The sequence below is a fragment of the Schistocerca nitens genome, chromosome 10 (assembly GCF_023898315.1).
Source record: "Schistocerca nitens isolate TAMUIC-IGC-003100 chromosome 10, iqSchNite1.1, whole genome shotgun sequence".
In the NCBI taxonomy this organism is placed as follows: domain Eukaryota; kingdom Metazoa; phylum Arthropoda; class Insecta; order Orthoptera; family Acrididae; genus Schistocerca; species Schistocerca nitens.
In genome coordinates, this window is record NC_064623.1 from 61,622,290 (window position 1) to 61,633,974 (window position 11,685).

Sequence of the window (11,685 nt, forward strand, 5' to 3'; positions counted from 1 at the left end):
CGCGCACAAGTTAAAGAACTTGGCACGCGCTAAAATGCAATAATGCACACCTTAGTGTCCGTGATTTAGCACTTGTTGAAATGCTCATTACCAGTTCAAATCTGCCTTTTTCGGAAGTGGTAAATTTAAGCTATGTGAGCAAAACCTACGCTTGTTCGGTTTCAAACGAAGGACACCGCCTATGGCAGGCTGTATGAATTTTGGGACGCGACTATCTGGGAACCTAACTACGGTGCTAAATCTCTTGGGAAAGTGCAGTGCACCGAATTTTTTCCATAACAATTATTTCTCAGCACATCCTTCCCTGCAAAAAAACATAAAAAACTGGAACGGGTGAATATCTCAGAAGAAGAAATCAGGGGCAAAAAAACAATTCAGAAGTAAAATCAGAAAAAAACTGAACAAGTGTCAAGAAAAGAATCAAGGAAGAAAAAACAGAGAATTAAAGCCCCATGTGTATGGTGTGGCTTTGAATTTGTTCGTTGCCGCTCTACACATTCTTGAACGTTATTACATCCTTAATACGAGACAGTGCGTTTCCTAACGTTTAGTGGGGTATCTATACGCGTTTCATAGGAATCCTAATAATTTGCACTAGATATCTGAAATGAACTTGGCTTATAGCTTTATAGAGGAAAGCCCAAGGGTATTTCGCTTGTTTGCAACGAGTGTAACAACTTTTTATTTTTTGTTATTTTTAGCATAGCCAGTGCCGTTTTTGAGACTTTATGGTCCACATATCGTTTTGCTGAGTCTATTTAATAATTTATGCAGCGGTGTCTTTCTGAAACAGATTCGCGGTAAGCCAAAATGAAAGTATCTCGAAAAACATAGAATTTGGAGCTAGGACATGCAGAAAATTAGCGATTTATTTACATATTGAAATAGTTATAAGAGTAAATGCTTCCTTTTTCTTTTTACTTTCTGGTGCTATATATTCAATCTCTGTTCATCATTAGGGAAACAAAAATAGACTAACTTATTCTCCATATAATATGTACTAGCACTTTGGTTTCATATTGAGGCACCTTTAAAATAAGCGTAGTGGTCTGGATATTCGTATACTCAGTCATATGTGGATGTTACCTGCGGGTAAGGATTAATCGAAATGTGTACACGTTCAACGGATTTCCCACCAGCACAAGACCGAATTTATCTTGCCCTTGTCTCGTAAGTATTAAATACTGTACACCTCAGAACACAGGAGAGAAACGACGTCTAAAAAATGTGGAATCGATTAGGAAAGCTTTCACTAGCCCACGGCGTGGAAGTTTCGAAAATGCCGAAATGGAAGTGGTGGAATTTGTACGCGAGAAACGTAAAGAAGAAATGGCACTTTCCCGCGGTGTCGTACGAACTAAAGCCCGTGAATTGGCGCAGGAATACGGTACCCAATTCGAAGCCAGCTCTGGATGGTGTGCAAAGATGATGCGACTCAATGAATTTGTGCTGCAACGTCGAACACCTCTCGCTCAGCGTCTCCCAGCAACATATGTGAAGAAAATGGTTGAGCATCAATGACACGTTTTAAACTGAGAAAGGAGCATGCTTAGGGCAAACCGGAATCTCTGACGACAGTCCTGTTTACTTCGACATGCCATCCAGTACAACAGTTGAAGCGTAAGGCGCCAAAAGTGTTTTGCTTCGCACTACGGCAGTTACTATGATGTGTGTTCTTGCTGGTGGAACAAAGATACGACCCTCAATTCTCCTCAATCGTAAAACTATGCAAGAGGAAAATCTGCCGCCTGGTGTTATATTTCTTTGCAACGGTAAAGTATGGATGACCAATGAGTTCGTTACAGATTCGTTATAGATTGTCCCCGCACAGTTTTGAGCACGAGGCCAGGTGCTCGTCGAAAGAATCGTAAGATTCCCAGATTTCCAAAACAAATGTTTAGGATTCCTACGAAACGCGTATACAAAACCTACGGAAAGAACATCAGCTGAAACTAAACACAGATCCTGAGGCATGACTTCGCAACTACAGGTGATATGGTGGTGAATAAGCCCCTTAAAAACCATATGAAGCAGCTGTTACGCCCTACCCACCGGGAAGTTGATGAAGTCTTCAGTATCTCTAATTTTGGAATGGGTCCAGACTTCTTGGATACACATATCAATTGTGAACGGCTTTAAAAAGTGCTGTGTAACAAATGCACTAGCTGGGACTGAAGGCGATCCGCTATGGGGAAAAATGCAAGATAACTACGACAGCCAGTCACAGTGATAAACGATCTGGTTAATGGTATTAACAGTGGCATTAGACTGTTTGCCGATGATGCTGTAGTCTACAGGAAAGTAGTATCACACGAAAGCTGTGAACAAATGAATGAGGATTTACAGAAATTAAATGCGTGGCGTAATGACTGGCAATTATCTCTCAATATTAGCAAGTGTAACCTACTGCGTATAACAAGGCGAAACTCCTCTTTAATGTACGAGACAAAATAAATGCCCAGTCTTTGAAAGCGGTAACATCCGTCAAGTATCTGGGTGTGACTGTTCGAAATGATTTCAAATGGAATGATCAGATTACACAAGTAACGGGCAAGGCGAATTCTAGATTGCGGTTTATTGGTAGAATCCTGAAGCGAGTCCTTCAACAAAGGAAATAGCTTACAATACGATAGTTCGTCCAGTCTTGGAGTATTGTTAGTCTGTTTGGGACCCTTACCATTTGGGTCTGATTCAAGAGATTGAGAAGGTCCAAAGAAGAGCGGCAAGATTTGTGACGTACATTTACCCATCGCGAGAGCGTTACAAATCTCATAGAAAGTTTGAAGTGGGACACACTTGCAGATAGACGGCGCGCTAAGCGGAAACGGCTGCTCACTAAATTCAACTTTCACATCATCGCGCAATGGTCACCATTCAAAGATAAGGGAAATTAGAGATACTGAGGCGTTCAGACAGTCGTTTTTCCCTCGCGCGATCTGGGAGTGGAACAGATGGGGGCAAATATGACTTTGGCGTGAATTGTGCCCTCCGCCACACACCGCTTGGTGGCTAGCGGAGTATATAACTAGACGTAGATGTAGAGTGATACTGCTGCTTCAGTTACCTGTAATAAGGTAACCATTTGCAACTTTTCAAAATTAATCTAGTACAGGGTACGTGTGCATATGTTTTTCTGCAATCCCTTGTGGAAAACTGGGGGGGGGGGGGGAGGAGGAATCTGCATTCGGTGTCGTCTTGGATTCTGAAATATACGGTATACACCCAAATAGTCACATAAATTAGCTGTACGATATTATCTATTTGTTACAGTATGCCTCTGTATTTTCAACACATAATGTGACTCTTTCTGGTATGAAAACTAGAATTAAACCTTTGCGGAACTTACCGACGAAGAGTAGCTCTTCCTCCTTTCACTCGTTTCGATTCGCATCCATGGCAGCAACAATTCATATACTATTACTCTTAAATAACTGTGTTAAACACAGGGCAGATACGAGTGATTTTACGGCTTCGCTATTAGCGCATAATGTCATTACCGTCATACTGCGTCAGTCTGTGACTCTGTCTGCTTGATGCTAGCAATATGTGTGCTAGATTTTCCTCACTTCAAAGATATTCCTACTGTATGATCTGGATCAAAGAGTTTCTTTCTTTACTGCACCACGGAGTCTACAAACTACTCCCTACCGTTACATGGTTTTACTTTTATTCCCTAACCCTTTCAGTTAAAACTATTTTACAAACAACTATCCTAACAATATCTGATACAACAACTAGAAACTAACTTACTTAATATTTATATTATGTAGTTCCATTACTATCTTATGAAAAAGTAAAGTTACTAGAGGAGCATTTCTGTTAGTGGGGAACAATAATACCTTCACGATATTTACGCACTTGGTCTTCAGCTGACGGATAATGCTCGTTTCACAATAATTCCCGCAAATATGACGTCATTTAGACGTCACGCGCAATATCGATGACCTCATGATCGGCTATCGACTTTATAACAAGGAAGAATATGAATATTATTGCTCCTCGATTCATCCTCAGCAATTTAAGCTGTCGTCTTAGGTTCCTGCCTAAGAACACACTCGGAAGTTGCTACGTATTCGGAAAGAAAGAGATAAATGAAGAAAAATACAAATTTTGTTGCAGCTCGTTTTAGTCGCAGTATTTAATTTGTATTCTAAGGTTCTAACCTACCCTCGCACTCGGAAATCGCCATATATTCGGAAATAAAGAGCCAAATATTTAGTGAATAGGCATAATATGAATTTTATTGCAGCTCGTTTCGGACGTAGCAATTAAGGCTGTCCTCTTAGGTTCCTGCCTAAAAATGGTTCAAATGGCTCTGGGCGCTATGGGACTTAACTTCTAAGGTCATCAGTCCTCTAGAACTTACAACTACTTAAACCTAACTAACGTAAGGACATCACACACATCCATGCCCGAGGCAGGATTCGAACCTGCGACCGTAGCGGTCGCGCGGTTCCAGACTGTAACGCCTAGGTTCATGCCTAACACACACTCGAAAGGCGGTACATATTCGGGAATAAAGAGCCAAATATTTGTGAGAAGAAAGAATATCAATTTTATTGTTGCTCGTTACATTCTTAGCAGTTAAACCTATCCTCTTAGGTTCCTGCCTAACCACACACTCGGAAACCGCTAAATATTTAGTTCATCCTTTGTTCTCAGATGAGACTGAATGTAAATAACATCCAGTACTTCAGAACACACTTGTATTACATTCATAAGAAAGTAGGAGAACGTGTTGACAACGCCAACATAAAAAAAACTGCATGCAACAGGTTGCGCCCCAATAACTTTTGACTCGAGAAACCACGACGTTATTCATTACACTAGCACTTAACAATGTGATGTTTAACCCCAGTCTTGGTTATCATATACTATCTTGAAGGCTTAAATCGTTGATGCGTTATTAAGTAATGGTGATGTGTTTGTGATAAATTTTCAGCGCTTCGTTACCTTGAAACGGCATACTGCAAATTATAAGACAAGTATGTTTCGTTCTTAATTTGTAAATTATTGACGATAATGAAACTCTCCTAAGAGAGCACACTTGTATGAAAGCATTAACCGTCGACAAATCATTACGTGACATTTTGTTATAGCAATAATTATAATAAATGATTCCAAGGATGATGTGTTTTTGTATATCTCTGGTACGCGCACAAGAAATCTTGTAAGAGGCCCGTATCGAATGCTAACGAAATCCGATAGCTGATCACGCGGTCGTCGATATTGCACGTTACGTCAAAATGACGTTACGTTCGCGGGAACCGTTGTGAAACGCTCGTTACCCTCAACTGACTAACGTGGATTCAGCTGCCCGACATTCAGCAAACAACAGAGATAAAGTACAGCAACAGATAATTAATCTACAGTTTCTACAATGACAAAGAAGCTGGGCTGACGATAAACAAAGGAAAGACGAAAGGGTTAAACAGCGTTTTGGCCAGTGCTTCGTGACTGTTTCAGCCACGAAAACTAAAGATAAAGAGGTCAAGATGCCAGATGTACAGGGTGTTTCAAAAATGACCGGTATATTTGAAACGGCAATAAAAACTAAACGAGCAGGGATAGAAATACACTGTTTGTTGCAATATGCTTCGGACAACAGTACATTTTCAGGCGGACAAACTTTCGAAATTACAGTAGTTACAATTTTCAACAACAGATGGCGCTGCGGTCTGGGAAACTCTATAGTACGATATTTTCCACATATCCACCATGCGTAGCAATAATATGGCGTAGTCTCTGAATGAAATTACCCAAAACCTTTGACAACGTGTCTGGCGGAATGGCTTCACATGCAGATGAGATGTACTGCTTCAGCTGTTCAATTGTTTCTGGATTCTGGCGGTACACCTGGTCTTTCAAGTGTCCCCACAGAAAGACGTCACAGGGGTTCCTGTTTGGCGAATAGGGAGGCCAATCCACGCCGCCTCCTGTATGTTTCGGATAGCCCAAAGCAATCACACGATCATCGAAATATTCATTCAGGAAATTAAAGACGTCGGCCGTGCGATGTGGCCGGGCACCATCTTGCATAAACCACGAGGTGTTCGCAGTGTCGTCTAAGGCAGTTTGTACCGCCACAAATTCACGAAGAATGTCCAGATAGCGTGATGCAGTAATCGTTTCGGATCTGAAAAATGGGCCAATGATTCCTTTGGAAGAAATGGCGGCCCAGACCAGTACTTTTTGAGGATGCAGGGACGATGGGACTGCAACGTGGGGCTTTTCGGTTCCCCATATGCGCCAGTTCTGTTTATTGACGAAGCCGTCCAGGTAAAAATCAGCTTCGTCAGTAAACCAAATGCTGCCCACATGCATATCGCCGTCATCAATCCTGTGCACTATATCGTTAGCGAATGTCTCTCGTGCAGCAATGGTAGCGGCGCTGAGGGGTTGCCGCGTTTGAATTTTGTATGGATAGTGGTGTAAACTCTGGCGCATGAGACGATACGTGGACGTTGGCGTCATTTGGACCGCAGCTGCAACACGGCGAACGGAAACCCGAGGCCGCTGTTGGATCACCTGCTGCACTAGCTGCGCGTTGCCCTCTGTGGTTGCCGTACGCGGTCGCCCTACCTTTCCAGCATGTTCATCCGTCATGTTCCCAGTCCGTTGAAATGTTTCAAACAGATCCTTTATTGTATCACTTTTCGGTCCTTTGGTTACATTAAACCTCCGTTGAAAACTTCGTCTTGTTGCAACAACACTGTGTTCTAGGCGGTGGAATTCCAACACCAGAAAAATCCTCTGTTCTACGGAATAAACCATGTTGTCCACAGCACACTTGCACGTTGTGAACAGCACACGCTTACAGCAGAAAGACGACGTACAGAATGGCGCACCCACAGACTGCGTTGTCTTCCAAATCTTTCACATCACTTGCAGCGCCATCTGTTGTTGAAAATCGTAACTACTGTAATTTCGAAAGTTTGTCCGCCTGAAAATGTACTGTTGTCCCAAGCATATTGCAACAAACGGTGTATTTCTGTCGCTGCTCGTTTAGTTTTTATTGCCGTTTCAAATATACCGGTCATTTTTGAAACACCCTGTAGCTACTTCAGTTTATTAGATTAACATTATGCTCTTCGGCTGATACGTTTGACATCGTAGAGTTTGTCGATATGAGATGTGGAACAAACAATCAGACTGACACATCTACTGTTGTGATACAAACTCAACTTTCGTAAAAGGGAACTTGCCTCTTAATGCTACGTCGCACTGAGCAACTGTCCATGAAACTTACGGTAAATTTGCGCAATAAAAATGAAGTATTTTGGTTTTAATAGCATTCATCTACATCTACATCTACATCCATACTCCGCAAGCCACCTGACGGTGTGTGGCGGAGGGTACCTTGAGTACCTCTATCGGCTCTCCCTTCTATTCCATACTGTTCGTGGAAAGAAGGATTGTCGATATGCCTCTGTGTGGGCTCTAATCTCTCTGATTTTATCCTCATGGTCTCTTCGCGAGATATACGTAGGAGGGAGCAACATACTGCTTGACTCCTCGGTGAAGGTATGTTCTCGAAACTTCAACAAAAGCCCGTACCGAGCTACTGAGCGTCTCTCCTGCAGAGTCTTCCACTGGAGTTTATCTGTCATCTCCGTAACGCTTTCGCGATTACTAAATGATCCTGTAACGAAGCGCGCTGCTCTCTGTTGGATCTTCTCTATCTCTCCTGTCAACCCTATCTGGTACGGATCCCACACTACTGAGCAGTATTCAAGCAGTGGGCAAACAAGCGTACTGTAACCTACTTCCTTTGTTTTCGGATTGCATTTCCTTAGGATTCTTCCAATGAATCTCAATCTGGCATCTGCTTCAACGACGATCAACTTTATACGATCATTCCATTTTAAATCACTCCTGATGCCTACACCCAGATAATTTATGGAATTAACTGCTTCCAGTTGCTGACCTGCTATATTGTAGCTAAATGATAAGGGATCTTTCTTTCTATGTATTCGCAGCACATTACACTTGTCTACATTGACATTCAATTGCCATTCCCTACACCATGCGTCAATTCGCTGCAGATCCTCCTGCATTTCAGTACAATTTTCCATTGTTACAACGTCTCGATATACCACAGCATCATCCGCAAAAAGCCTCAGTGAACTTCCGATGTCATCAACAAGGTCATTTATGGCTCAAATGGCTCTGAGCACTATGGGACTCAACTGCTGAGGTCATTAGTCCCCTAGAACTTAGAACTAGTTAAACCTAACTAACCTAAGGACATCACAAATATCCATGCCCGAGGCAGGATTCGAACCTGCGACCGTAGCGGTCTTGCGGTTCCAGACTGCAGCGCCTTTAACCGCACGGCCACTTCGGCCGGCAGGTCATTTATGTATATTGTGAATAGCAACGGTCCTACGACACTCCCCTGCGGCACACCTGAAATCACTCTTACTTCGGAAGACTTCTCTTCATTGAGAATGACATGCTGCGTTCTGTTACCTAGTAACTCTTCAATCCAACCACACAATTGGTGTGATAGTCCATATGCTCTTACTTTGTTCACTAAACGACTGTGGGGAACTGTATCGAACGCCTTGCGGAAGTCAAGAAACACGGCATCTACCTGGGAACCCGTGTCTATGGCCCTCTGAGTCTCGTGGACGAATAGCATTCATCCAACAAGTTCGTAATGACGACGAAACAAGATCAGATTTTCCTTTGTAATACATTACGATGATGAGTTATGGCGGAGGGCGCTAAACAGCAATGTCATCTGCGTTGTAATACATGTACCATAAACAATAAGTCTTGAAGTTGACTACAGTTACAATAAACTTTTTCCTCCCCCTGTTTCAGGTAAGCTGCCATCCTTTGCCGGTTTTTGTACGAGTCATTCGTGGTTCACGACAAAGGCTGACAGCGGTGCATCGCTTTCTTTGAGGTAATGTACCGAAACAAAATACGTAAAATTATGTGGTATATTTGAATATAGTGAACCGAGCAATGATTCACAATTGCTAAATACACTCCTGGAAATGGAAAAAAGAACACATTGACACCGGTGTGTCAGACCCACCATACTTGCTCCGGACACTGCGAGAGGGCTGTACAAGCAATGATCACACGCACGGCACAGCGGACACATCAGGACCCGCGGTGTTGGCCGTCGAATGGCGCTAGCTACGCAGCATTTGTGCACCGCCACCGTCAGTGTCAGCCAGTTTGCCGTGGCATACGGAGCTCCATCGCAGTCTTTAACACTGGTAGCATGCCGCGACAGCGTGGACGTGAACCGTATGTGCAGTTGACGGACTTTGAGCGAGGGCGTATAGTGGGCATGCGGGAGGCCGGGTGGACGTACCGCCGAATTGCTCAACACGTGGGGCGTGAGGTCTCCACAGTACATCGATGTTGTCGCCAGTGGTCGGTGGAAGGTGCACGTGCCCGTCGACCTGCGACCGGACCGCAGCGACGCACGGATGCACGCCAAGACCGTAGGATCCTACGCAGTGCCGTAGGGGACCGCACCGCCACTTGCCAGCAAATTAGGGACACTGTTGCTCCTGGGGTATCGGCGAGGACCATTCGCAACCGTCTCCATGAAGCTGGGCTACGGTCCCGCACACCGTTAGGCCGTCTTCCGCTCACGCCCCAACATCGTGCAGCCCGCCTCCAGTGGTGTCGCGACAGGCGTGAATGGAGGGACGAATGGAGACGTGTCGTCTTCAGCGATGAGAGTCGCTTCTGCCTTGGTGCCAATGATGGTCGTATGCGTGTTTGGCGCCGTGCAGGTGAGCGCCACAATCAGGACTGCATACGACCGAGGCACACAGGGCCAACACCCGGCATCATGGTGTGGGGAGCGATCTCCTACACTGGCCGTACACCGCTGGTGATCGTCGAGGGGACACTGAATAGTGCACGGTACATCCAAACCGTCATCGAACCCATCGTTCTACCATTCCTAGACCGGCAAGGGAACTTGCTGTTCCAACAGGACAATGCATGTCCGCATGTATCCCGTGCCACCCAACGTGCTCTAGAAGGTGTAAGTCAACTACCCTGGCCAGCAAGATCTCCGGATCTGTCCCCCATTGAGCATGTTTGGGACTGGATGAAGCGTCGTCTCACGCGGTCTGCACGTCCAGCACGAACGCTGGTCCAACTGAGGCGCCAGGTGGAAATGGCATGGCAAGCCGTTCCACAGGACTACATCCAGCATCTCTACGATCGTCTCCATGGGAGAATAGCAGCCTGCATTGCTGCGAAAGGTGGATATACACTGTACTAGTGCCGACATTGTGCATGCTCTGTTGCCTGTGTCTATGTGCCTGTGGTTCTGTCAGTGTGATCATGTGATGTATCTGACCCCAGGAATGTGTCAATAAAGTTTCCCCTTCCTGGGACAATGAATTCACGGTGTTCTTATTTCAATTTCCAGGAGTGTATGTATGGCAATTGGATACGCATCTTAATCACCTTCTCCCCCCCCCCCCCACCTCCGTCCATCCTTCTTTCTGGCCATCCACTCCTCTATCCCTTTCTCTCTATCACCTCTTTCCTCCCTCCATGTGCCTATCCCCCCCCCTCTGTTCATCTCCTCCTCCCCCTCTCTCTGACCTTCTGACCTTGATATTTGTTTATTGTTATTGAAAATTCAGATGCAACAGTAGCATTCTAATCATAAGCAGATAAGCCATAAATACGACTTCCCTTTTTCCTGTGAACACTGACTTCGAATAAGAAAACAAAGCAACACATTGCTCTGTATGCAAATTTTGTTTAACAATACATATAATGAGAACAATTTGTCTAATGGTTTAAATTCTCTGCAACCGTAGTTAAAACTGACTGCGGGAAAGAAACTAAGTTCCACGTTTTCACAGCAGAGGACAGCACAGCAATCTCTATCGCGCTGTCGGCTTTAAAAGAAAACCTGTACACTGCTGTTTAAAATAAAACACTGATTAAAATAAAACATTGAAGCGCCATAGAAACTGGCACAGGCGTCCGTATTCAAATACAGGGATATGTAAGCATGCAGAATACGGCGCTGCGGTCAACCAAGCCCCTACCACGCCGTAGCGGAGAAGCGAGGCAACTGTTCCCCAATTGAAGCAGCTAATCGCCGCCATTTGCAGGGACGAATCCTAGTACTGGGGTTGTCATTTGAAGTATATGAGACGCAAAAAGAGCAAATTGAAGCACAAATTAAACACATGTTTGTTTACAAAATACCGAGTATTCGAGTCTATTTTAAAAGTATACTTAAATGAATGAAGTTTCCTAATTTCCGAAGTACGTCTGCATACAGACGCGAAATTTAAGAATGTAAGGCTCTTTCCTAACAAGGTGCAGCTAGTGTACATCGATTTGTTTGCATTAGATAATTACATGAAACTTTTAAAGCAGCAGACAACACGATTATTATTTAATTCACGTAATTTTCCTGTCAGGTCCTGTTTGCTTTTTTGCCGACTACTGTGTACATTTTGCACGCTTACTTTTGTTTAGCACAGTATTGTCTACACTCGAATTTTGGTATGATTAATTGTAATAACACACATCACTTTAAATACCGTAGGAATTTCATTCGCACATTAGTTTTTAACACTGGTAGCACCTCTGAAAGTTTTTAGCTTTTAGTTCTTGTAAAATATTTGCTAATTTGCCAATCTTCTGCGTCTGTCTTTTGCACTTTTGTTCACTGTA